Source organism: Microplitis mediator, chromosome 6, assembly GCF_029852145.1.
Source record: "Microplitis mediator isolate UGA2020A chromosome 6, iyMicMedi2.1, whole genome shotgun sequence".
Taxonomy (NCBI): Eukaryota; Metazoa; Arthropoda; class Insecta; order Hymenoptera; family Braconidae; genus Microplitis; species Microplitis mediator.
Genome location: NC_079974.1, coordinates 5,799,772 through 5,823,457, shown reverse-complemented (window position 1 = coordinate 5,823,457; position 23,686 = coordinate 5,799,772). Strand labels below are relative to the sequence as shown.

At 31.5% G+C, this 23,686-nt stretch overlaps 2 protein-coding genes across 7 annotated transcripts in view; both read right to left on the bottom strand.

Annotated features, from left to right (window-relative positions):
* LOC130669308 (neurocalcin homolog) overlaps positions 1 to 23,686 on the bottom strand; it is a 131,687-nt gene that overhangs the window by 84,978 nt on the left and 23,023 nt on the right. The window lies entirely within an intron of this gene.
* The window catches only part of LOC130669309 (neuronal calcium sensor 2), an 89,536-nt gene that overhangs the window by 42,965 nt on the left and 22,885 nt on the right, over positions 1 to 23,686 (bottom strand). The window contains exons 1-2 of one of the 4 annotated variants that reach the window (XM_057472113.1): positions 15,986 to 16,319; positions 15,544 to 15,785 (exon numbers count right to left, since the gene is read on the bottom strand). The exons of 1 other annotated variant lie outside the window; for it this stretch is intronic. The gene's annotated coding sequence lies outside the window, so the exon portion shown is untranslated. Of the gene's footprint in view, positions 1 to 15,543; positions 16,320 to 23,686 lie in introns of those variants that run through there. 2 more of the 4 variants (XM_057472110.1, XM_057472112.1) reach the window with 2 other exon arrangements.

Here is a 23,686-nt window from a genome sequence, read left to right as displayed (position 1 = left end):
GCTGGCTCTAACAAATTGTAGTCTACGAAAATAATTTTTATGCTAATATATTTCATTTAAAGTAGATTCTGTGGAAATTTTAATAACCTAGATCTTGTTTATGCTTATTTTATAATTCTTTACAAGATTGTTAAGAATTTATTTTTAATTTGATGTATACTGAAAAATTCGCTCTGAAGCACTCTATTCATCCCGTGGATAGAGTAATTTTTCGCAAAGCCGCAACTTTGAGTGAGCAAATTTATATTAAAAATTCCCAATAGGATTACCAGAGAATTATCACGGTATATGGGCATAGATAATCATAATATTTTTACGAAGTTTTTATACTTTATGAATTGGAGATTTATCTTTGATTTTTTTTTAACAAAAACAAGTGGAGTCCGCCGAAAAACAGATTTCAACTGTAAAAAAGGGCGCCAAGTATACATCTATCGCACTGAAAATTATTGAAATCGAAATAATCTCCGAGTACCTGAGTGGCACATAATAAAAAGTTAAAATTTTTCTTTCCGCCGATTAGGTATAATTTCTATATAATCTAAAAAAAATGAAATTTAAAAAATTATACGGATAAACTTGGCGAGTCAGTATCAACTTGAATAAGTCATAAATGAATATAGTACTGACTCGCCAAGTTTATCCATATTATTTTTAAATTCAACTTTTTTTTTTATATTATATAAAAATTATACCTAATCGGCGGAAAGAAAAATTTTAACTTTTTATTATGTGCCACTGAGGTACTTTGTGATTATTTTGATTTCAATAATTTTTACTGCGATAGATGCATACTTTGCGCCATTTTTTACAGAGGAAGTCAGTTTTTCCGCTGATATCTTAAGCTTTTGAAATTACAACACATTCAACGATAATAGAAAATAAATATTATTTTTTTAATCTTTGAATGAAAATTTCTTTAAAACTAATTAAGCTATTATAGTGATTCGTAGAGCAATAAATACAGAAGAGAAAGATAACATGTTTTTTTCGCAATTTCGTTCAAAGTTGGAAGTTATTCAATGAAAAATACCAATAACTTTATTTTTTTAACTTTTATTCATGATATTTCATGACTACAGAAACCGATTCTCTCTGTTCAAACTCAAAAAAAGATCCCTTCTATGATGATTGTTCTTGACAAAATGAATGAATTTTGACAGAAATCGATAGAATTTCTATATATTAATAATTTTACTAGTTATGAATCAGATCGGATCGTTAGAGTATTAAATATCAGAAAAATTGTAAATACTGTTCATTTTATGGACGTTTCTATCCTTTTAAAAAACTCCGATTGAATTCGATTGAATATAATTAAAACTTAATCGAAATTCTATCAGTTTCAACCGGAACAAAATTTTCAATCGGAAATGCTCAGGAGCGTTCAAAGTCTCCAATTGAATTTCAATCAGATTCGAACGGATTCAATAGGAAAACGATAAGTTTTATTTTTCAATTATTTTCCGATTTTGAATCTGATTAAAGATTTTCAATCAGATTTAATCGGAAAATAATCTTTTTTTTTAACTTCCCGCTAAGAAAATTGAAAGTTTTAAAAATCTCGGGAAATTATTGGTTTCGGTCCGATTTTAGAAAACCGAGTTTTAATTAGATGACGAAGTTTTGAGGTCCTAGGAAGCAAGTGTTACCATTTTCAGAATGATGTCTGAGTGTCTGTATGTATGCGTGTGTGTGTGTGTCGGTGTATGTACGTGTGTAAGCTTGCTATAAATTTTTAACTAATTAACCGATCAGGACGATTCTTCCACCAATCAAAAAAGCTTGTTGGCCGTCAAATTTCCTGGAAATTTTAGATACATCGATCAATATACTCTGAAGTATGAAAGAAATACGAAAAAAAAAAAATTTTTTAGTTTTTTCAAATTTTATCAGAAATGACTCGATCGATTGATTTCAAAATCTAATCAGCTGTAGAACTAAACAAAATGCGTTGATTGCTGCCTCAACCATCAAAATCGATTAATTCGTTCGAGCGATATCGTTGGAGAAAGAAATGGTGGAAAACGGTTTTTTCGGAGTATCTTCGAAACGCCTTAACTGATTGTCTTCAAAATCTAATCAGCTTTAGAACTAAATAAAACGCGTCGATTGTCACATAGAACGTCAAAATCGGTTCATTAGTTCAAAAGATATCAGCGTCGAAGAGTTTGAAAAATAACATTTTAAGTTATTTTTCCCTGATAAATCATCATACAATATAATATAATGTATTCTAAATCATGCTAACTCTTTGTGTTTATGGTCTCTGTGGATCACTACATACAGTAATGTTACTTGTTCTTTAGTTCAAATCATGTCATCCACAAAAATATTGAAAAAACGTAGTTTTTAACATTTTTTTCAGATATTTTATACATTAACGCTGTAATCAGAGTCAAAACTCATTTTAATCTTTAGTTTGATTTCTTACATTGATTTCTGATTAAATCCATTTATTTTATTGAATATAATGAAGTAAAAATTTAAAAAACGCGTTTTTATTGATGATTTCCGATTCATAAATTTCGAAACTTTAACATAAAACGTAACTTGTTATAACTTGAAAAGCTCAAGAAAAAAAATTCGAATGCAAGAGTATTTTTGAGCTAGAAGAACTCGAAAATATAACTACACTAATGTTTTCAAGCTCAGGGAGCTCGAAAACAGCAGGAATTTTTGGGGCTGGCCCGCAGGGCCAACCGATGCCCAGAGTTTTTCTATTACTTTCCGATTAAATCCGATGGGACGTTTTCAATCGGAGTTATTAATCAGGGCTTTGACGACTTTTCAAAACTATACCGATTACAAGGAATCATGCGGCAATCGAAAAATAGAAGAATTACAGAGATATGACATAATTTTTGGAATTTTCTTGATGAATTACATTATGCCATTTAGGAAAAAGAGGAAAATTACTTTTTTAAATATTTTTGTTCTCGTTATCTTCTTAACAAATACACCGATTTTGATGTTCAATGCAATATTCGATACGATTTACCAGGCTTTATTCCGATTTGAGAGTCAATTAATGAAGTGATTCTAATGTTATCCAACAAAAACCCTTTTTTGGAAATATTTCATCAAGATTATCTCTCGCGCAAATTATTCGATTGTGATAGCAAATGCGTCACACAATGCAATTTTCAGAATTTGGAAGCTCTAAAACCACAAGAACTTTTGGAGCTGGCCAACTCGGACAACCGGTTACCATACTTCGTATAACTACCGTGACCAAATATTATTGTACATATCGAAAAAAAACTCTCACAAAATTTTAGTCCTTCATTTTAATTTTAAGAACTCACTATCCATTTAAAAAATTTTCCCATTCATTTAAGATGGAAATTTAAAATGTTTTCATTCAATTATCTATAACTTAGCTCCATTTTATGATATTCAATTATAATTATTACGGGTTTATTGCTCTTAAAAATTTCTCCCGACTAGAATTTCTTCTTGAGTAGCCTGAAGTACCATAAGGACCTTATCAGGTTAATATAAGGTTTGCCTTATTAGGGCACACCTGACAAGTTCCTTGTCAGGACCTCATCAGGATATTCTTATTCAAAGAAAAGTTATTTGCCATCGGGTCAGCCTGACGAGATCCTGATCAGGACCTCGTCAGAATATCCCTATTAAAAAAAAAGTTATTTGCCATCGCGTCAACCTGACGAGATCCTGATCAGGACCGCGTCCGGATATCCTTATTCAAAAAAAAGTTATTTGCCATCGGGTTAACCTGACGAGTTCCTGATCAGAACCTCTTCAGGATATCCTTATGTAAAAAAAAGATATTTGCCATCAAGTCAACCTGACGAGTTCCTAATCAGGACCTCGTCAGGATATCCTTATTCAGAAAAAAGTTATACCATCCCTTTAAATATTTCATTTACAGGCTAAAAATTAAACAAAGTACAAAAGAATATTATATAGAAATCACGTCAATCATTGCAGCACAGATTTTATACTTCTTCATCAGTTATTCTTTGACATCATAATGAATATTATATTTACACTTTCAAGATCACATGAGTATGTCAGCGCAGTGGATAGCATCGAGGACTTTGAATAGGAAGGACGCAGGTTCGAGCCCAGTAGTCATCGGGATTTTTTCATCAATAATAAATATGTTTACTTCCTCTATTTAATGCTCTCAATACAATAGATAACATTCTCGATCGAATTAAAATTCTATTATTTTTTTTTTCGCAATTTAATATTTTTTAAAAAATAATTACTAATAAGGTTATCCTGATAAGGATTTGATAAGGATATCCTGGTAAGGACCTGATAAGGCAATCCCGATAACGACCGCATGGGTCTTAAGCGTTACATCCATATCAGGATCCTCGTCAGGATACCCTGATCGGGACCTTATTTGAAATAAGGTTAACCTGATAAAGACCTCGTCAGGCCCTTATGAAAAATTCTAGTCGGGCTTATAGTAGCTAAGTTGATCGATTTCTCTGATAAAAATCCTTAAATCAATTTTTTGCACTCCTCAAGCATAATCGCGCTTTTTATAGAAATCTTTTTTTTGCATTTGTCCTCATGGTGGAATTTCCAAAGAATTTTGTCATAATCTATCATAATTCATCGAGTTCGGTCCAAAAATACCATTGGTTCAAAAATTTATACATGCATGCATATATTTGCATAAAATCAGAATTTTGGTCTTTTTTTTTTACAGAAGAAAGAAACTTACGATGCGATTTTTTTGTTGGATTTTTCTAGTTGCCATAGTTCTAGGTTACTTAAAATCGTTTTAAGGAGAAATTTGGTTACCGGACATTTTCACCAGGTAAAACCTTTAACTCGACTGAACACGTTTTTCAATAAAGAGAACGGCAGAATTAGAATTTAAACCAATATTAGCTATAATACGAGAAACTCAATAGGATCCCTAGCGGTTTTGATGACACCGTAGAAACGTAGTGAAAACACGGAGTTTCGACGGCGTTAACTCCCTTACAGTGTTTCCACAGTGTATCAACGGAGTTACGACGGTGTTTTAATGGTAGAAGGGCGGTGTTTCTTGTGCAGTTACGAGACAAGGTTTCTCTCGTGTTTTCTTCGAGTTTGGTCGGTGTTCACCCGGTGTTTTCACTGTGTTTTTTTGGACTGTCGGCGGTGTTTTGCCGTTGTTTTCTTGGAGTTTTATCGGTATTTCTCCGGGTTTTGTTAGGGTTTTCGCGTAGTTTCGTCAGTGTATCGTCGGAGTTTTAACGGCTTTGACACGGAGTTTTGTTAAAGTTTTTGCGGTGTTTTGAGGGTGTACTGTCGATATTTTCTTGGAACTTTTTTAATAGATTCGCGGCTTTCCAACGGTATTAAGTATATAATGTAGTGTATACTAGGATTTGATTATGAAAAACGTTGTTTCAAAGTAAATGATATTCTATTTTTTAATAGAAAAATTTATTTCAAATTAGAATAAAGTATTAACTGTCATAATCGTCATGGTTTTTCACATTTAATCGTCTCTAATTGTCAAAAGACGATATATTATTTTACGATTAAAAACGATTCATGAAGATTAAAATTTCAAATCGTCATAAATCGTTTTTAATCTTTATGCGTAACCAGAAATTGCAATATTATTTTACGATTAAAGACGATCAATGACGATTTAAAACGATTCAAATGTAATCATTTTTGATCCTCTTTAATCATCGATTGACGAGTCGTGACGATTTAAAGCGATTAGAAATGTAATCGTTTATAATCATCAATTGACGATTGATGACGATTTAAAACGATAAAAACAGTTTTAATCCTCACAAATCGTTTTGTTTAATCAGGGTATAAGTATATTATTTTTTAAATTAAATTATTGATCATATTGGTTTATCTTAAATAATTCATTTGATTTAAGAATAATCGATGACTTGGAAGTGATGCCCTGATTAAACATTGCATACACCTATGTACTCTCTTCGTCACGGTGTATTTACATTTACATAATATACTAAATAACCTCAACTTCAGGATAAAAATTTGCTAAGTAAAGTTTTGTGTGATTGAACATAATAATAACTATATATATAATGCACACGAAACGCCACATTTCTACCGCGAAAACACTGTCGTAACTCCTTCGAAACACCAGGTTTCTGTCGAGTTTTTTCCGAGTTTCCACGGCGGCACCAAAACCGCTAGGGATGAATTTTTTCTTTTTTAACTTCCCGCTAAGAAAATTGTAAATTTTCAAAAATTCGGGAAGTTATTGTTTTCACCCCGATTTTCGAAAATCGAGTTTTCATCGGATGTCGACGTTCTGAGGTCCTAGGAAGTTATTCTGACTATTTTCAGAATGATGTCCGAGTGTATGTGCGTGTGTGTGTGTAAACTTTTTGTAACTTTTTAACTAATGAATCGATTTGAATGGTTGACGTGGCAATCGAAAGAGCTTGTTGGCCATCAACTTTCCTGAAAATTTCAGATTGTTTGGTCAAGTAGAATCGAAAATATTGGCAAATTACGAGAAAATAAAAAAATTTTTTTGTAGTTTTTTGTTGATTTCTCAGAAACGAGTTGAACGATCGACTTCAGAATCTAATCAGCTCTAGAAATTTATGAGCCGCGTCGAATGCGACCTCAACCTTCTCAATCGGTTAATTTTTTCGAGAGATATCGCGGAAGAGAAAAATGGTAAAAACCGGTTATTTGCGAATATCTTTGAAATAACTCAACCAAACAAATCCAAAATCTAATCAGCTCTAGAACTCAATAAAATGCGTCGATTGCCGCCTCAACCATCAAAATCGATTAATTCGTTCGCGAGATATCGTGGGAGAAATAAATGCTAAAAAACGGTTTGATTCGAATACAATGGCATACAAAAGTATTTTTGAGTTCGAAGAGCTCGAAAATGTGTTTACAATAATTTTTTCGAGCTCAAGAAGCTCGAAAACAGCGGTAAGTTTTGGGGCTGGCCCGCAGGGTCAACCGATAGACCGATTTTTTTCAGAAAATTAACTTTTTTGGGGGTTTGCGGGAGCGTCTAAAATGGAAATTTGCATAGTTTTCAACCATATGACCTACAAACTTGAAATTTCAAATGAATATTAGCCACAATATGAGAAAATAAATGGCGAAAATTTTCTTCCAACAATCATCACTCATTAGGATTTGTATGTGCGTCGAAAATGGGATTTTTTTTACTTTTTTTGGATTTAGCACCTTCTCGATTAACCCCCCTGAGCTGTCCTCCATTTTCGATTCCGCTTACATAATCAGAGCATCAACAGCTTGGAAAGTAAAAAATTAATTTAGGGTCTAAACAAGTGGATAATAGCTTGTTCTAAATCCGAAAGATAACAAGTGGAGTAAATCCTTTTTTAGGGTATGGGGAGAAGTTGCGTCCCACCACTTATCCATGAACAACCTGTTGACAAGCGCAGGGAGAATGGTACTACGGGGGGCCTTTCCAAACGCACTTCGATCAGAGTCTCTTTATTTCCTGATATGGTAGCAGTGTTTGGCCCAAGAGAGGTATGGACTCGTGGGGGTTGTGCCCTGATTAAACAAAACTGACCATGGTCAGATATCACGGGCATTGAAGATTTTTTATTATTACTCCGGTTAAGGTAATACTTGCGTGGATTAATTTAATGTCTTCTTTGATTGACTACAAATCGTATGAGACTAATCTGAGTAACATTGACCACCCCAATTTTATATTTCAAATATTGAAATTTTAAAACGGGCTCTTATCGAGAATAGAGATTTACGGGCAATGTTTTTTTAATAAAATCAAAACACAATGTAGAATCTTTCTAAAAATTTTGTATGTTTTCAAAACTGAAATTACAAACCATGTAAAAAAAAGAAATGAAAACTATTGACCACGTCGTTTCTGAAATATAATTTATAAACGCTTGAAACTTTTTGACAATTTCAAAGTACCAAAACAGTAGCGCGATGTGACAACAGCGCTTATATTATAACCAGATAGGCGCGGGAAAATATAAATAGGCACATAATAAAAAAATATAACCAATAAATAAAATTAATTAATTATTCTATTATTAATAAAAAAAAAGCAATTAATTAATTAATAAAATAAAATTTTTGTAAATTTATGAAAGGGAAACGTTTTATAAATTTGTTTTCAAACAAAATAAAAATAATTTAACATTTATTTTTTATTTATCCTAAAAATAAATACATTGTTCGACATTCGAATTCTTTTATTTAAATATTTCGTTTGATAACTTTTCAGCGATTATTATAAACTAGCTGCAAACACCCACTTCGCTGGGTTATTTTTTGGTATTGCATTTATTTATGTATTTAATTTTCTGGACTGCCCTAAAAATTCCGAAAACAATCTGATAAGCTCTAAAATGTTTGAATGTCGAATATCACTTGGAATTAATTCTCATCAGTCTAGAATATTTCCCGATCGGGTTGTTTGGAATATATTCGTGTAATTTATAAATTTTAAATACACGTTGAAAAAAAAATGCTAACTATTACCATCTAGCAATAGGGAATGGTTACCATCTGTATGTGATAAACATTATCATGCTTTTACGTTAACTGTTCGTTTCTCATATAATAATATTTACAGTTATCGATAGTAGTAGTAACCATCTACATAGTAATATTTGTTATGCCCGAAAAATCTTTAAATTTTGTCATCTGAGACCTCAACTATCGATAGCAATGATTATCATTACGGATAAGAATGCTTATCATCTCCGATAGCAATAGTTAACATAAAAGAATGAGAATCATTAAAATGTAGAGATGGGAATAATTACTTCGTTACGATGGGAAGTATTGTAATTTTTTTTTTTCGGCCTGTATATTGTAGAATTTTTCCGAATGTTTCAAAAATTTTGAAAAAAATCTTGTGCGTTCCAGACCGATAAAATAATTTTGAACTTATTTTAACATTTACATATATATTAGAATTTTACAGAATTGTATTGAATTTCCAGAACAATTCAAAACATTCTGAAAAAATTACTCTCTAAACATGAATTAGTGATTTTTCACTAATTTTAAGTACATATTCACTTTTTGTCAATGCTACTATCGTACCACGCAGAATTAGTAAATATTTACTGTATGAATATGTGAATATTAGAATTCACTGATTTGAAAAATGAATAAGGGAATCCACTGAATTGATAAGTGATTATAAGAATCCACTAAATTGAAAAGTGAATATGAGAATCCACTGATTAGATCGGTGAAAAAAAAAAGTATTATATTGCGAAAAATAAATAAGACACTTTCAATTAGATCCGAAATGTGATCTAATGTATAAGAATCATTACTTAGAGGAAGTATACATGATCGATGAAAAAATCCCGGTGACTGCTGGGCTCAAATCTGCACCCTTCTAATTCAAAGTCTTTGATGCTATCCACTGCGCTGACCTACGCATGTAACCGCGTAAGTGTAAATAGTATATTCATTATGATACCACAGAATAACTGATGAAGAAGTAAAAATGATGTAATGATTGACGTTCTCTTCGTATAAATATATTATTGTTCTGAACTTCTATTTTTTATTATTTTGAAATTTTTTTATTAAAATTATTAAAAATAGCATCATAATTATATTTATATCTAGTAAAATATTTAATTATTAATTTTTCACAGAAGTCAATGGAATAAATACTGACTCACGCGAATAGCGACATACACCCATGCAAGACTTTATATGATCAAGTGTATATATATATATATAGTAGAGCACTCGGCGCGATACCGAATTGGTCTGGGTTCGATTCCCAGTTCGGGTTATCTATATTTTTCTCAATTTATCTATAAATTGTCTTATTGAGAAGGTTATTTGCATGTTTGCATGTTTAGGTTTCCACTATATATATATATATATATATATATATATATATATATATATATATATATATATATATATATATATTAGGGTGCTTCAAAAAAAAACTTTAATTTTTTTTTTTGCTATTACCCCCTAAAACGTTAGTGGTTGCCAAGAAAAAAATCCTCCCAAAAGATGGGCTCTCTAGCTCAACTCTAAGAGGTCGCTATTTTAATTTTAATTTCCCATCTGATTAACATGTAAAAATTTATTTTTTCATTCAAAGTGTAATTACTCGTACGCTGCTCAATATGTTTCAAATTTATACATAGACCTTTAAAGCTGAGTCCTCAAGCTTTCCAAATCCCTATGATAAGTCATAATTACCATTATTTAAATGTCCATTGAAGCTATCTGAAAAGTATCGATTTTGTATTTCAAAATGAAATTGTTAATTTTCGATTTTTTTTTTGCTAGCTCCAATTGGGGATAATTATGACTTATCATAGGGTTTTGGAAAGCTTGAGGACTCAGCTTTAAAAGTCTATGTATAAATTTGGAAAATATTGAGCAGCGTACGAGTAATTACACTTTGAATGAAAAAATAAATTTTTACATGTTAATCAGATGGGAAATTAAAATTAAAATAGCGACCTCTTAGAGTTGAGCTAGAGAGCCCATCTTTTGGGAGGATTTTTTTCTTGGCAACCACTAACGTTTTAGGGGGTAAGAGCGAAAAAAAAAAATTAAAGTTTTTTTTTGAAGCACCCTAATATATATACATAATTATTTATGATCAACACTAGAAGTCATTTGATATTAAATATGAAAGACAAAAAGTAACGGATGATCATGCATTATTATTACCCTTCATGATCATGCATGACCGTGTATCAATAATGAAAATACTCTTGCATCAATCGTGAACGTTCAGGCAGAGATTGTAAGTATCTACATATGATTAAGCATGACAGGACATGACCAAACATGACCAGGGTATTTGACGATTTCACTACGTTATTAGTGAAAATCATTAATTTGCTAGGGAACATTGTAGCGTCAAATTTATTAGTGGAATTTGACTAGTGAAAATTTGAAATTCACAAATTGAGAAGTGAATAATAGCTTCACTTGTAGAAATTATGAAAATATCGCTAGTTCATGACTGAAATTCACTAATTTTCTAATTAAAATTGTAGTACTAAATTTATTAGTGAGAATTCACTAATTTGTTGTTTAAATACACTGATTATGAAGTGAATATAGCTTTATTAACGTAATTAATGAAATTAGCACTGAGTCATGTTAAGAGAGTACCTTTGAAATCATAATTTTTACGATATAGCATTGCAGTTTTCATTTAAGAAATAATACTTCGGACAAATGACACAAACTCTTGAGCTCTTTAGTAAAAATTACGATATGAACATCGTAAAATTTGAAGTAATCGAAATCTAAAGGGAGCTATTCTGAATATTTTCAGAAAGATGTCCGAGTGTCTGTATGTATGTATATGTGTGTGTGTGTGTGTGTGTGTGTGTGTGTGTGTGAGTTTGGTGGCGGTCAACTTTTTTGAAAATTTCAAATCGATCGATCGAATAGACTTTAAGATATAGAAGAAATACAAAAAAAAAAAAAAAATTCAGTTTTTTCTAAATTTTTCAGAAATAGCTCAATCGATTAATTCCAAAATCTAATCAGTACTAGAATTCAATAAAACGCGTCGATCACCGCCTCAGCCATCTCAATCGGTTTATTCGTTCGAGAGAAATCGATCGAGAAAGAAAAGGTGAAAAACGGATTTCTTCGATTATCTTCGAAGGGACTCATCCGATCAATTCCAAAATTTGATCAACTCTAGAACTCAATAAAACGCGTCGACTGCCACCTCAACTATCAAAATCAGTTTTTTCGTTCAAGAGAAACCGTTAACGGAAGAATTAAAAAAAAATTTTTTTTTTAGTTTTTTTGAAATTTCTCAAAAAACGATTCGATAAATCAATTTAAAAATTGGATCAGCTTTAGAACTTGCTAAAACGCGTTGATTGCCACCTCAACCGTCTCAATCGGTCAATTTGATTGAGAGATATCGTTGGAGAAAAAATGGTGAGAAACGGTTTTTTTCGAAAACAACGGCATACAAAAGTATTTTCGAGCTCGAAGAGCTCGAAAATGTATCCACAACAATGTTTTCGAGCTCAAGGAGCTCGAAAATAGCGGGAGGTTTTAAGGCTGGCCCGCAGGATCAACCGATAGACCGATTTTTTTTTCTAAATATGAGAGATATTTTTTTTAAAAAAGATGTGTTAGTTTTTTGAAGCAATATTACATTTTTTTGTTTGGAGACAATAAATTTTCTCGGAATAGTGTTAGTTTTCCTATCCTTGAGCTCAAAAACATTATTGTGAATACATTTTCAAGCTCTTCGAGCTCGAAAATACTTGTGTATGTCATTGTTTTCGAAAAAAACCGTTTTTTAGCATTTTTTTCACACACGATATCTCGCAAACAAATGAACTGATTTTGAAGGTTAAGGCAGCAATCAACGGATTTTATCGAGTTCTAGAGCTGATCAAATTTTGAAATTCTTTGATTGAGTTATCTCAAAGATATTCGCAAATAACTGTTTTTTACCATTTGTTTCTCCCACGATATCTCTTGAACAAATTGACCGATTGAGATGTCTAAGGTGGCAATCGATGCGTTCTATTCAATTCTAAAGCTGATTAGAATTTGGAGTCGATCGTTTGAGTCATTTCTGAGAAATCAATAAAAGACTAAAAAAGATTTTTTTTTTTTTCGTAATTCGCCAATATTTTTGAGTCTACTCGATCAAATAATAAGAAATTATCAGGAAAGTTGATGGCCAACAAGTTCTTTCGATTGCCGCCTTAACCATCCAAATCGGTTCATTAGTTAAAAAGTCACAACGAGTTTACATACACACGCACAGGCATACACACACACATACATTCAGAAGCTCGGACATCAATCTGAAAATAGTCAGAATAGTTTCCTATGACCTCAAAACGTCGACATCTGATGAAATCTTGATTTCCCAAAATCGTGGTGAAAACCATAACTTTCCGAATTTTTTGAAAATCATCGATTTTCTTAGCGGGAAGTTAAAAAAATGTTTGCTAATGTCTAAAACTAATCTAAATAATTTAAGATCAAAAAGGCATGTCTAATCATATTTTTTTGACGAAATCAAATTTTTTCCTCAGTTCGAGTAAGCAAATAAAATACTTGAACAAAGTAATTATTTTACTTCAATGAAGAAAATAATTGCTCGGCACTATTTAAGTATCTAAAATACTTAAATTAAACATTTTTTGTTAGAAATAGGGTAGACCGGGGCGCTACAGCCCCCTGGGGCACGGTGCCCCCCCTAAAAAATTTTGTAAAAATTTTTTTTTCATTTTCTGTCAAATCATGATACCTCTGATGTTTCAAAAATATATTAAGCTGATCTGCGATATCTGGGGCAAACTGGACCACCAAAAAGAATTTTGCTACAGAACAAAATTTTTATCTAAACTAAAATGAATTTGAAAAATTTATTGATTAAAGCTCTTTTAGGTTAAGAGATTATATTGTGGTTAAAATAAAAAAAAAAAAATTTCAATAAAACTGGTTATAACAGCTAAATAAATTTTTTTTCTAATAAATTCGAAGTCCATGGGATTATACACTGTAAAAAATCCGGAGTGAATTCAAATCCGAATTCACTCCGCATTCACTCCGCCACTCGGAATTTCGAAGTTTTAAAAAAAATCACTCCGCATGCGGAGTGAATTGGGAGTTTCTTTTTAGTAGAGTGATCTCGGAGAGACGTGGATTTTATTTCACTCCCAATTCACTCCACTCCGAAGTTTTAACATTGAAATGAATTTATATTAAACTGTTAAACAATGTGTGTGTGCGAGTGTGTGTTTGCGTGCATGTGTGTGTTCGGGTGTTGGTGTGTGTTCGGATGTGTGCGAATGTGTGCATGTGTATGTCAGGGTGTATGTGCGTGTGTGCAAATGTGTGCGCATGTGTGTTCGGATGTGTGCGTGTGTGTATGTCAGGGTGCGTGTGCCTGTGTGTTCGGATGTGTGCGTGTGTATGTGAGGGTGTGTGTGCCTGTGTGCGCATGTGTGTTCGGGTGTGTGCGAGTGTGTGTGTGTTCGGATTTGTGCGTGTGTGTGTTTGGATGTGTGCGAGTGTGTGTTTGGGTGTGTGGGTACGTGTTTGCAAATGTGTGCAATTGCGTGTGCGTGTGTGTGTCTAAACATGTGTGCGCGTGTGTGTGTGCATATCAGCTATTCAATAATGTAATACGCGAGTTTTTACTTCGATTTTATTGAGTAGAGTTATTTTTTATTAATAATACTTTTAAAACTCCCCTGCGGAGTGAATTTCACTCCGAGGGGAGTGAATAATTAAAAATTCATTCACTCCGCATTCACTCCGGATTTAATCCGCATTCACTCCACGAATTTTTTACAGTGCAAAGGTACGGAAATAGTATATTTGTGGTTAAAATCTTTTTTTTCAATAAACAAAAAAACAAAAATTTTTTCTAAGCTTTTTTGGAGGGGGGGGGGGGGCGTCGTGCTCCAGGAAAAAAAATTTTTTTTTTTAGTTTTGGTAAAACCTTAATGGATTTGCTTGAAAAAGGACTAAATTAGGTTGACCTATAGATTAAAAGTCATAAAAAATAATTACCGGCTTAAGGGGGACGCCGTGCCCCGGTCTCCCCTATACACTTTTTTCTCTCAGTGTGAGTTATTCATTGTATTTAATGCATGGATCAGTTTTTCTAACGCATTCTCTCGTTTGATGCTTCTACCAATTAAATCAAACGTTTTTATTTTAAATTAACAGTATTTCGTAATAAATATAAAGAATGTTCAATGACCTATAGAACGATAATATATTCTATATTACCCACTCAAGTATTTATTGTTCGAATATGTACTAGACATGAAAAACTATTACGTTTATATATTCCGTAAAAAAATGTTTAATAGTCACATAAAATGTACGCTCATTATTTTATCTATTTTCAAAAGGTAAAAGTAACTTGTACTGTTTGAAAAATAAAACTCTCATCTGATGATACAGCATAAAATCGATAAACATATTTATTTTTATGTTGTGTTAAAATGAATTGCAACGTTAAAATAATTATAAAATTTATTTTGAAACCTGACGCTTTAACAAATGAAAAAGTATCTAACAACTTACGGAGTTCAGTATAATCTCTATGGAATACTAATCAGTTATGTCCATGACAACTTTTAAATTCTACATTTTTTTTTACTGTTGGAGCTCACTAGGAATTCATAATAATGCAAAGTTGCTTACACTTAAGTAACTTCTATAACGACTTTCTCAATTTTAGCTTTAGGCAATAGTTATTTGAAATTTTTTTCACATTTAATAAAATGTTCAACTTCAAAAATCCTATCGTTTTTATAAAGACATTAAAATCATTAGAATTTTTAAGTAAATAATTTTTTTATACTGTAGGATCGGATTTCACTAAATTTTTCGGTATTCAAACCCATTTATCCAAACTTGGGGAAAATAGACAATCCTTCGAGCAAAATCTTTTTTACAACGACTTCAAAATTTATTTTACTAAACCATTGCAATAAAAAATAAGCTTAGTTCTTGACCAAGATCTATTCACTTTAAAATGAAATATGCTCTTTGATCAATATGTCACGAAGTTGATGAGTAGCTTACCTGTCACTATAGTTTACAAGCTGTACATACACTGACACTTTTGTACACAGTATTAAAAGTTATATTATATTTTTAACAAAGCAATATTGACCGAGGAGAATTTCTGACTGAAAGGATTGTCAATCGTTCGGTGTTTATTTTTACAAAGCAACAGCCATAAAATTTACCACTGTTGGACACGATTTAAGTAAACCAGATGAATTTATTTGTCCGTTATTTAAATATTTGCTCTTAAGAGAGTTCTCAAAATAAATAAATAAATAAGTGCCAGAGAAATGTTAATAAAAACTTCCTGCACTATAATCTCCCGATCAAAAAAATATTTTTCAATCCTTGTTTTTTTTCATTCGTGATTAGTATTGACTTAAGTTAGGAACGTGAACCTCCATCTTAACTTTAGCTTCCTCTCCTGCTTATATGGCCTTCTGCCTTTTTTTTTTACCTTTTCACTTGTCCTCTATTTCTCGCTGATAAGTCTCGTCACAATTTACCAACCCTCAACTCGACCCACCTTTGCTGTTTCTATTCTATAAAAACATGCAGGCACTCCTTTATATCGATCACTTTCTTGATACTTATATTTAAGGCTAATAAATATATAAATTATTTTGTATGGGCTACTTCTTTTAATTAAACCGAATTTATATTGAAATCAGAAGTTATGTATGGCAAAATTTATATAAAATAACTGTTCTTCCTTAGTAGTTAAAAACAGTAGATGCACTGGTAGTAAAGTAGAACGACACTGGAGAGACTGATTTCTCACTGCTTTTTGCTCCGATACTGATCCTGCGTACTAAACAACGAAAACTTACGGTCACCGTACTTTGCGCCGCCGCTGCTAGTATAATGCTACGATCTAATACTCCTGTTTTTCATTTTACTCTATTCTCAAATATATTGAAACTTTTAATGACCTAAATGACCGAATGTTACTAAATAATGAAATGAGGTAACGACATTTATCCAATTTAATTGATAATTCATGAAATTTGAGACTAAGCGTGAAGCGATTATATGTATACACGGGGAAAAATACCGCTCAAAATTAAATAGTAATTACAACCATAGCTTAAAATTTGATATATCAAACAAAAAATTACAATCCTTAAAAAAATTCACAATGATTAGCAGAAAATTAATTTTTTATTTCAATTATCCCGTATGAAAAAATAATATACGGTTAAAAGATATAAAATCATACATGTTTGCAATGAAAAATATATGATATATTATATTGTATATTATAAAAAGTCATATAGAGATTTTCGCCGATTTAATATAAAATTACATACAGTAGTAAATATATGTATTCATATATGTTACTTATATGTTTTTTATATTAAGCTATATATACATTTACATTTACCTTATAATATATTGTATTGATATATTTCCTGTTATATTTAAAAAATATAAAATTTTTATATGAAATGAAATATATGGTAGCATATAATTTATATTATATATGACATCATATATTTTCTTTGTTATATTTAAGTATATATTTTATTCGGTGTATGTATATGTATATGGGTAGGCATAATCGCATCAAATTAACTAATATTGAAAATTTTAACTGCAATTTAAAGAATATATTAAAATTTAGATCTGATTTAATTGAAGTTGGTCATCCGAATAAGAAAGTTTTCTTTTCCATACACAACATAAATATATGTTTTTATATATGATCAGAATATATTTTTCGTATATGATAGAAATATATATTTTCATGTAGAATAAAAATATATTTTTGTATATGATTGACATATATATTTTATACATGCTCAACATATATGGACTCGTATATGATGAGTATTATATTTTTTAATATAAAAAAAAATATATCAGAAAATATAGTTAAATTCGCCACATATATTTTCTGATATTTATCATATATTTTTACATATGTTTTGACCATATATGTTATTTCCATACGGGATCACTATCGAGATTGTAATTTTTATTTATCATAATAATTACAATCTTAAGTAGAGACAATTACTTCAAAAATCACTCACAACTTTAATAATTTTTATTTTAAAATTGTAATTTTTATTTTATTTGAAACTAAAACGGTTTTATCTCACTAAATGAAAAGTACAATTATATCAATAAAAATTTCATTTTTAATTTTATTAGATATTAAAAAATGTTATCTAAAATTAAAAATTACAACACACATTTAAAATTACTATCATTTGTAGAAAATTCAAGTTAACCGTAAAAATTACATTGAAGTTTCGTTGAATTTTCGCTTGAAAAAAATCAATATTTACTTATTCATATAAAAATATTTAAATCTTACAAAAAGTAGAATTTGTTATTAGAATTATTAATAGTTAGTACATTAGTCGTAATTTTTGTTTCGTAGTTGATAAATGTCACATCTCCAATCTAATTCTACGTAGGTAGTATACATTTTAGAATGTCGGTAAGATAAATTGCTACTCCGGGAGATAAAATTACTTTTCAAGATTGTATTTTTTAGTTCACGGTATATGATACTATTGACGTTGTATCCTACCCATATACTTGCTATAAATTCAAAATTTCTAATCGTCATTGTGGCTGAGCTGTCTACGTACTTGGTCAGGGTGCGAAAAAACAGTGAGGACCAGGTTCGTTCCCAAAGTCAGGCAAATAATTTTATTTTCAAGATTTGATTATAAATTATTCTGCGTTTGTATACACGGAAAAAAAGGAACTGTAATAAATAAAGCTTGATGTCTAATAATTATAATATTTTTAGCAATTAATATTCATTGAAATAGTAATATCGTGATTTCAATATTTAATAAATAATAAATATAAATCGGATACTAAAATATACAGTTTATTTAGATAAAATTATTATTTTAAACTATAAAAGAGACCAAGTAAATGCTAAAAAAATTAAACTTTAAAGATTAACAGCCAAAGCTTAAATATCTGTCGTTTGTCAATTAAGAAATCAGTCTCAAATAATGAAAATATTAAGTATACAAAATAATAAATTTAGTCAGAATGTTATTGTGTAAAGTCCTATAAATAAGAAACTCTACAGAAGTTGTTTTTAATTTTTATTATTATTGCCAACAGTTAAATTGAATGATATAAACGGGAATGAATAATTCAAAATAAACAATTATAAAATTCAACGAAAAAAAATAAATTTTTATTATTTGAAATAATAAAAATGAGGGTTTAGAACAAAAATTATTACTATGATTGCATAAGATGAAATAACGATCAACTATGAAATTATATATATCGACTTGGAGATTTTTATTGTTTGAAACTTTAAAATTTATGGTCTAAGTTGTAATTTTTACTATAGTCAGTCTAAAAAATATCATCCTGCCAATGAAAGTATACAATTCAAAATAATGATTTTTACTATTTCCCATACAGGAGCTGCCAGAGTTGAACAACGGGCCCCTACTTGGCCCAGCACTGGGGAACCTAGCTTTGGCACACCTATATTGGCCCAGGCTTGGGCCAGGACTGGGTAACTTAGCCTTGGCCATCCAATGGCAAGCCAGACTTGGGCCAAGACTGGGTAACCTAGCCTTGGCCGTTACAATGATTACCCGGGCTTGGGCCAAGACTGGGTAACCTAGCCTTGGCTATCCAATGGCAAGCCAGACTTGGGCCAAGACTGGGTAACCTAGCCTTGGCCGTCCAATGGCAACCCAGACTTGGGCCAAGGTAGAATTACCCAAGTTTGGATATACCTATGGTTTATATAAGTAGATCATATAAATGTACCAGTTTAACGTTAGTAGGTTCGTCCAGTAGCTAGCGTTCGGACCTAGTAATCAGAAGGACGGCAGTTCGCGTCCAGAGTTCAGCAGAATTTCCACCGAGTTTTTTTCACATCATTTACCTCCCTTAGATAATTAAAACGTTAATGATCATGAATTCTACGAGGTTAATAATAATAAATTTTTTTAAATTAAATTTATTCGTTTCCTGGAAGCCTGGGCCAGGTCTGGCAAACAAGCATGGGCCAGGTCTGGTAACCAAGCATGGGCCAGGTCTGGCAACCAGGCTTGGCCCGAGATTATCATTCCAGGCTTCTACCAAGGCTGGGCCAAGACTGGCTTACAAGGCTGGGCCAAGACTGGCTTACAAGCCTGGCCCAAGGTTCTACAAAGTTGGGCCAAGTCTGGGCCAAGCCTGGGCCCGTGGTACTTTCCACTCTGGGTTGAAATTTGAAAAGCTATATGTTTACCCTGTACTTTTTCTCTTTGTCATAAGTACATTTTAACAGATCACATATCCATTTTTCAAAACTTTAATTCTTATTGAACAACCAAGAGATACCGTAACACTCAGAATTTGCTTTTGATTTTGTATTATATTTTCTGCATAACATGCAGCCGGCACGCTTCTCGAAACTACAGGTGATATCAGAGCTACTCGACTGTATGAAGATCAGTGTACGCTTGTGCAACTTCCTCCTCAACGGTATAGAGCTCATTACAGTTCAATAGCCATTAGCACGTAAGCGCATTATTTACCGATTGAGTTTCGTCTGCACGTAAAAATCCGCATACGTCCGCCGAGGATGGAAACTACCTTTAATCATCTTAATTATCCTGTCGGGCCTTAGCCTTATACTATCCTTGCTGCAAACATTACTCACCTCGACCGTATTGGTGCGAGGTTCACCCAAGGTACATAAATAACTATTACACTTCAAATACATGTATACACGGTTAAAAAATTTATGTAAAATTACAATATTTTTACAAAGTCATGGTATGGTAAAAATACCAATCATTGTATGTCATTAGGGGAGAGTGGGGTCAATTGAACCCAAAATACTTTAACATTTTTTTTTTAGATGAATAAAAGCAAAATGATAACTGTTTTTTTTACAAAATTAAACTTGATAATATAGACTATCATTTCTCATAAGCATATAACAACGAATGATGGAAATTTTTAATAAATACGAAATTGTACAACTGCATCAAATGGTTCAATCTTCCCCTATGTGGGGGCAATTGAACCAGTAGTCGGCGACAATTGAACCAAGATAATTAGAACCACAAACGAATGACTTTAATGAATAATTTACTATTCATTACTGCTCACAACTGAAATTACAATACTTCTAATAATATTGATTATTTTTTATAACATGAAATGTTACAACAATCACTTTCACTACTTCTGTCAATATAATTATTTTTAACTTCCCGCTGAGAAAATCGATGATTTTCGAAAATTCGGGAAGTTATTGTTTTCACCCCGATTTTCGAAAAAAGAGTTTTCATCAGATGTCGACGTTTTGAGGTCCTAGGAAGCTATTCTGACTATTTTCAGAATGATGTCCGAGTGTCTGTATGTATGTATGTGTGAGTGTGTGTATGTATGTGTGTGAATGGTCTATAACTTTTTAACTAATGAACCGATTTGGATAGTTGAGGTGGCAATTGAAAGAGCTTGTTGGCCCTCAACTTTCCTGAAAATTTCGGATCATTTGGTCAAGTAAACTCGGAAATGCTTGCGAATTACGAAAAAAAAATTTTTTTTTTAGTTTATTTTATTGATTTCTCAGAAACGAGTTGAACGATCGACTTCAAAATCGAAATCAGCTCTACAACTTTATAAGCCGCGTCGAATGCGACCTCAACCATCATAATTGGTTAATTTGTTCGAGAGATATCGTTGGAGAAAGAAATGGTAAAAAACGGTTTTTTTCGATTATCTTTGAAGTGACTCATCCGATCGATTTTAAAATTTAATCAGCTCTAGAACTCAATAAAACGCGTCGATTGCCACCTCAAACGTCATAATCGGTTAATTAGTTCGAAAGATATCGGCGCTGAAAAGTTAAAGAAATAACATTTTATGTTATTTTTTTCGCATAAATCAAAATATAATGTGCTCAAATGTGTCTGAAATCATACCAACTCTTTCTCTTTATAGTCTTTTTTAGATAATGTCATCTAACTTGTTCTTTAGTATTAATCATATTGTCAGCAAAAAATTGAAAAAACCTAATCTTTAATATTTTTCTCGGATATTTCATATATTATTGCTCTGACCTAAGTCAAAACTCACTCACATCTTGATTTTGATCACTGATATTGATTTCTGCCTCAATACATTCATTTCAGAGAACATAATCGAGATTAAAAATTTAAAAGCCGCTTCTTCATTGATGTTTTTCAATTCTTAACTTTTCAAACTCTAGCATAAAACGTAACTTGTTAGAGCTTGAAAAGCTCATAAAAAAATGATTGCATGTAATAGCATTTTCAAGCTCGAAGAGCTCGAAAATATATTCACAGTGATGTTTTCAAGCTCCGTGAGCTCGAAAACAGCGGGAGGTTTTGGGGCTGGCCCGCAGGGCCAACCGACGCCCAGATTTTTTTCTTGGTTAGTTTAGCTTTTTTTTACATTCAGTTAAGATGCGCCCGCATGTCTGATGTTCGTGTGGTTCAACCGTCCCCGAGAGTACTGGTTCAATTGACGCCATATGATTTTATTGTAATAATTAGTTTAAAAAAAAATATTGAAAATCTATTTTACTAGATGTAAAGTTGGAAACTTATGACTAATATATGAAAGAAGGTATTACAAAAAAAAAGTTCATGATTACATTTGAAAATTAAAAACTTGTTAAACAATTTGTCAAGAGCTGAAAAAAAAGTTCAGATGCCTGAAAACACAAAAACTTGAATTTTATTAAAGTAAATCATCATATCAATATGATACCAATTGGTTCCAAATTTTGGTCAGACTAAGGTTTAGTGTATTGAAATATAATTCCAAGAGGACGACTCCTTTTCTATTTTTTCGATTTTTTAAACTTACTGGTTCAATTGACCCCATTCTCCCCTACAAAATTATGACATAATTTGAGTAAATTTGCATGATGCGTTTGAAAAACTACTAAGACGAGTCGTAATTTTACCATTTCTATGTATAAATCGTACACGAGTTGTAATTTTAGAAAACAGTACGTTGATTTTAAATAGAAAGCGTTCAAAATTTACAAAAGATATTTGTAATTTAATTTACTTTTGAATCCCATTGTTTTCAAAAAAACCATTTTTTAGCATTTCTTTCTCCCACGATATCTCGCGAACGAATTAACCGATTTTGATGGTTGAGGTGGTATTCGACGTGGTTTATAAAGTTTTAGAGCTGATTAGATTTTGTAATCAATCCATCGAGCAAATTAAAAGTTATCCAAATAAAACATTTTTGAAAAAAATTTATTTTTGAAATATCTCCGAACGCACCTTACCAATTAAGCTCAAATTTTTACAGCTTCAAGATATTAACAAGCCGCGTCGAATGACACCTCAAAGATCAAAATCGGTTCATCTGTTCAAGAGTTATGAATATTTACATAATGCGCACGTACGTACACACATACATACACTCGGACATCATCGTGAAATTAGTCAGGATAGCTTCCTAGAACCTCAAAACGTCAAAATCTAATAGAAATTCGGTTTTTGCAAATCGGACCGAAACCAATAACTTCTCGAATTTTTGAAAATTTTCAATTTTTTTAGCGGGAAGTTAAAAATTGTATATGAAAATGACGGCTGTGGCAGCACTTGCTATAAATTTAAAAGTAAAACTGAAGAATGTAGTAGAGTGTTATTGATTTTTTTACATCGAAACAGACCTTTCAGGTCTTTATTGTCCATTCTGATTCATCATCATACCAGTGTACAGCAAATTTTGATATATTTTCATAATTTGTACTTATGATTAAATATTTATTTCTTAAACGAAAGTATCATTATATGAAATTTTCATATATTGTAATTATAAACACACTGCGTATCAGCTTAGTTCTTGACAGCCAATGACTTAAATTATTCAAACACTGTGTTTTATTTTCAACTGAAGTCAGAATGCTTTCAGTTACCCGTTCCGAAAATTTAAGATTTAAAAAAAAAAATCTGGAAATCAGTTGACCCTGCGGGCCAGTCCCGAAACTTTCCGAATTAAAATTAATAAAATCTGTGACATACAATTTACTTAATTATAAATTATCCTTCCTCCTCCCCTGATTAAAACAAATGATTAAAAAGTATTTAAAATGATTTGTTTTTTAATCATTTTAAATACTTTTTAATCCTTCAAATCATTTCTAATCCTGTCTCTTATGGACATTTAACGTGTG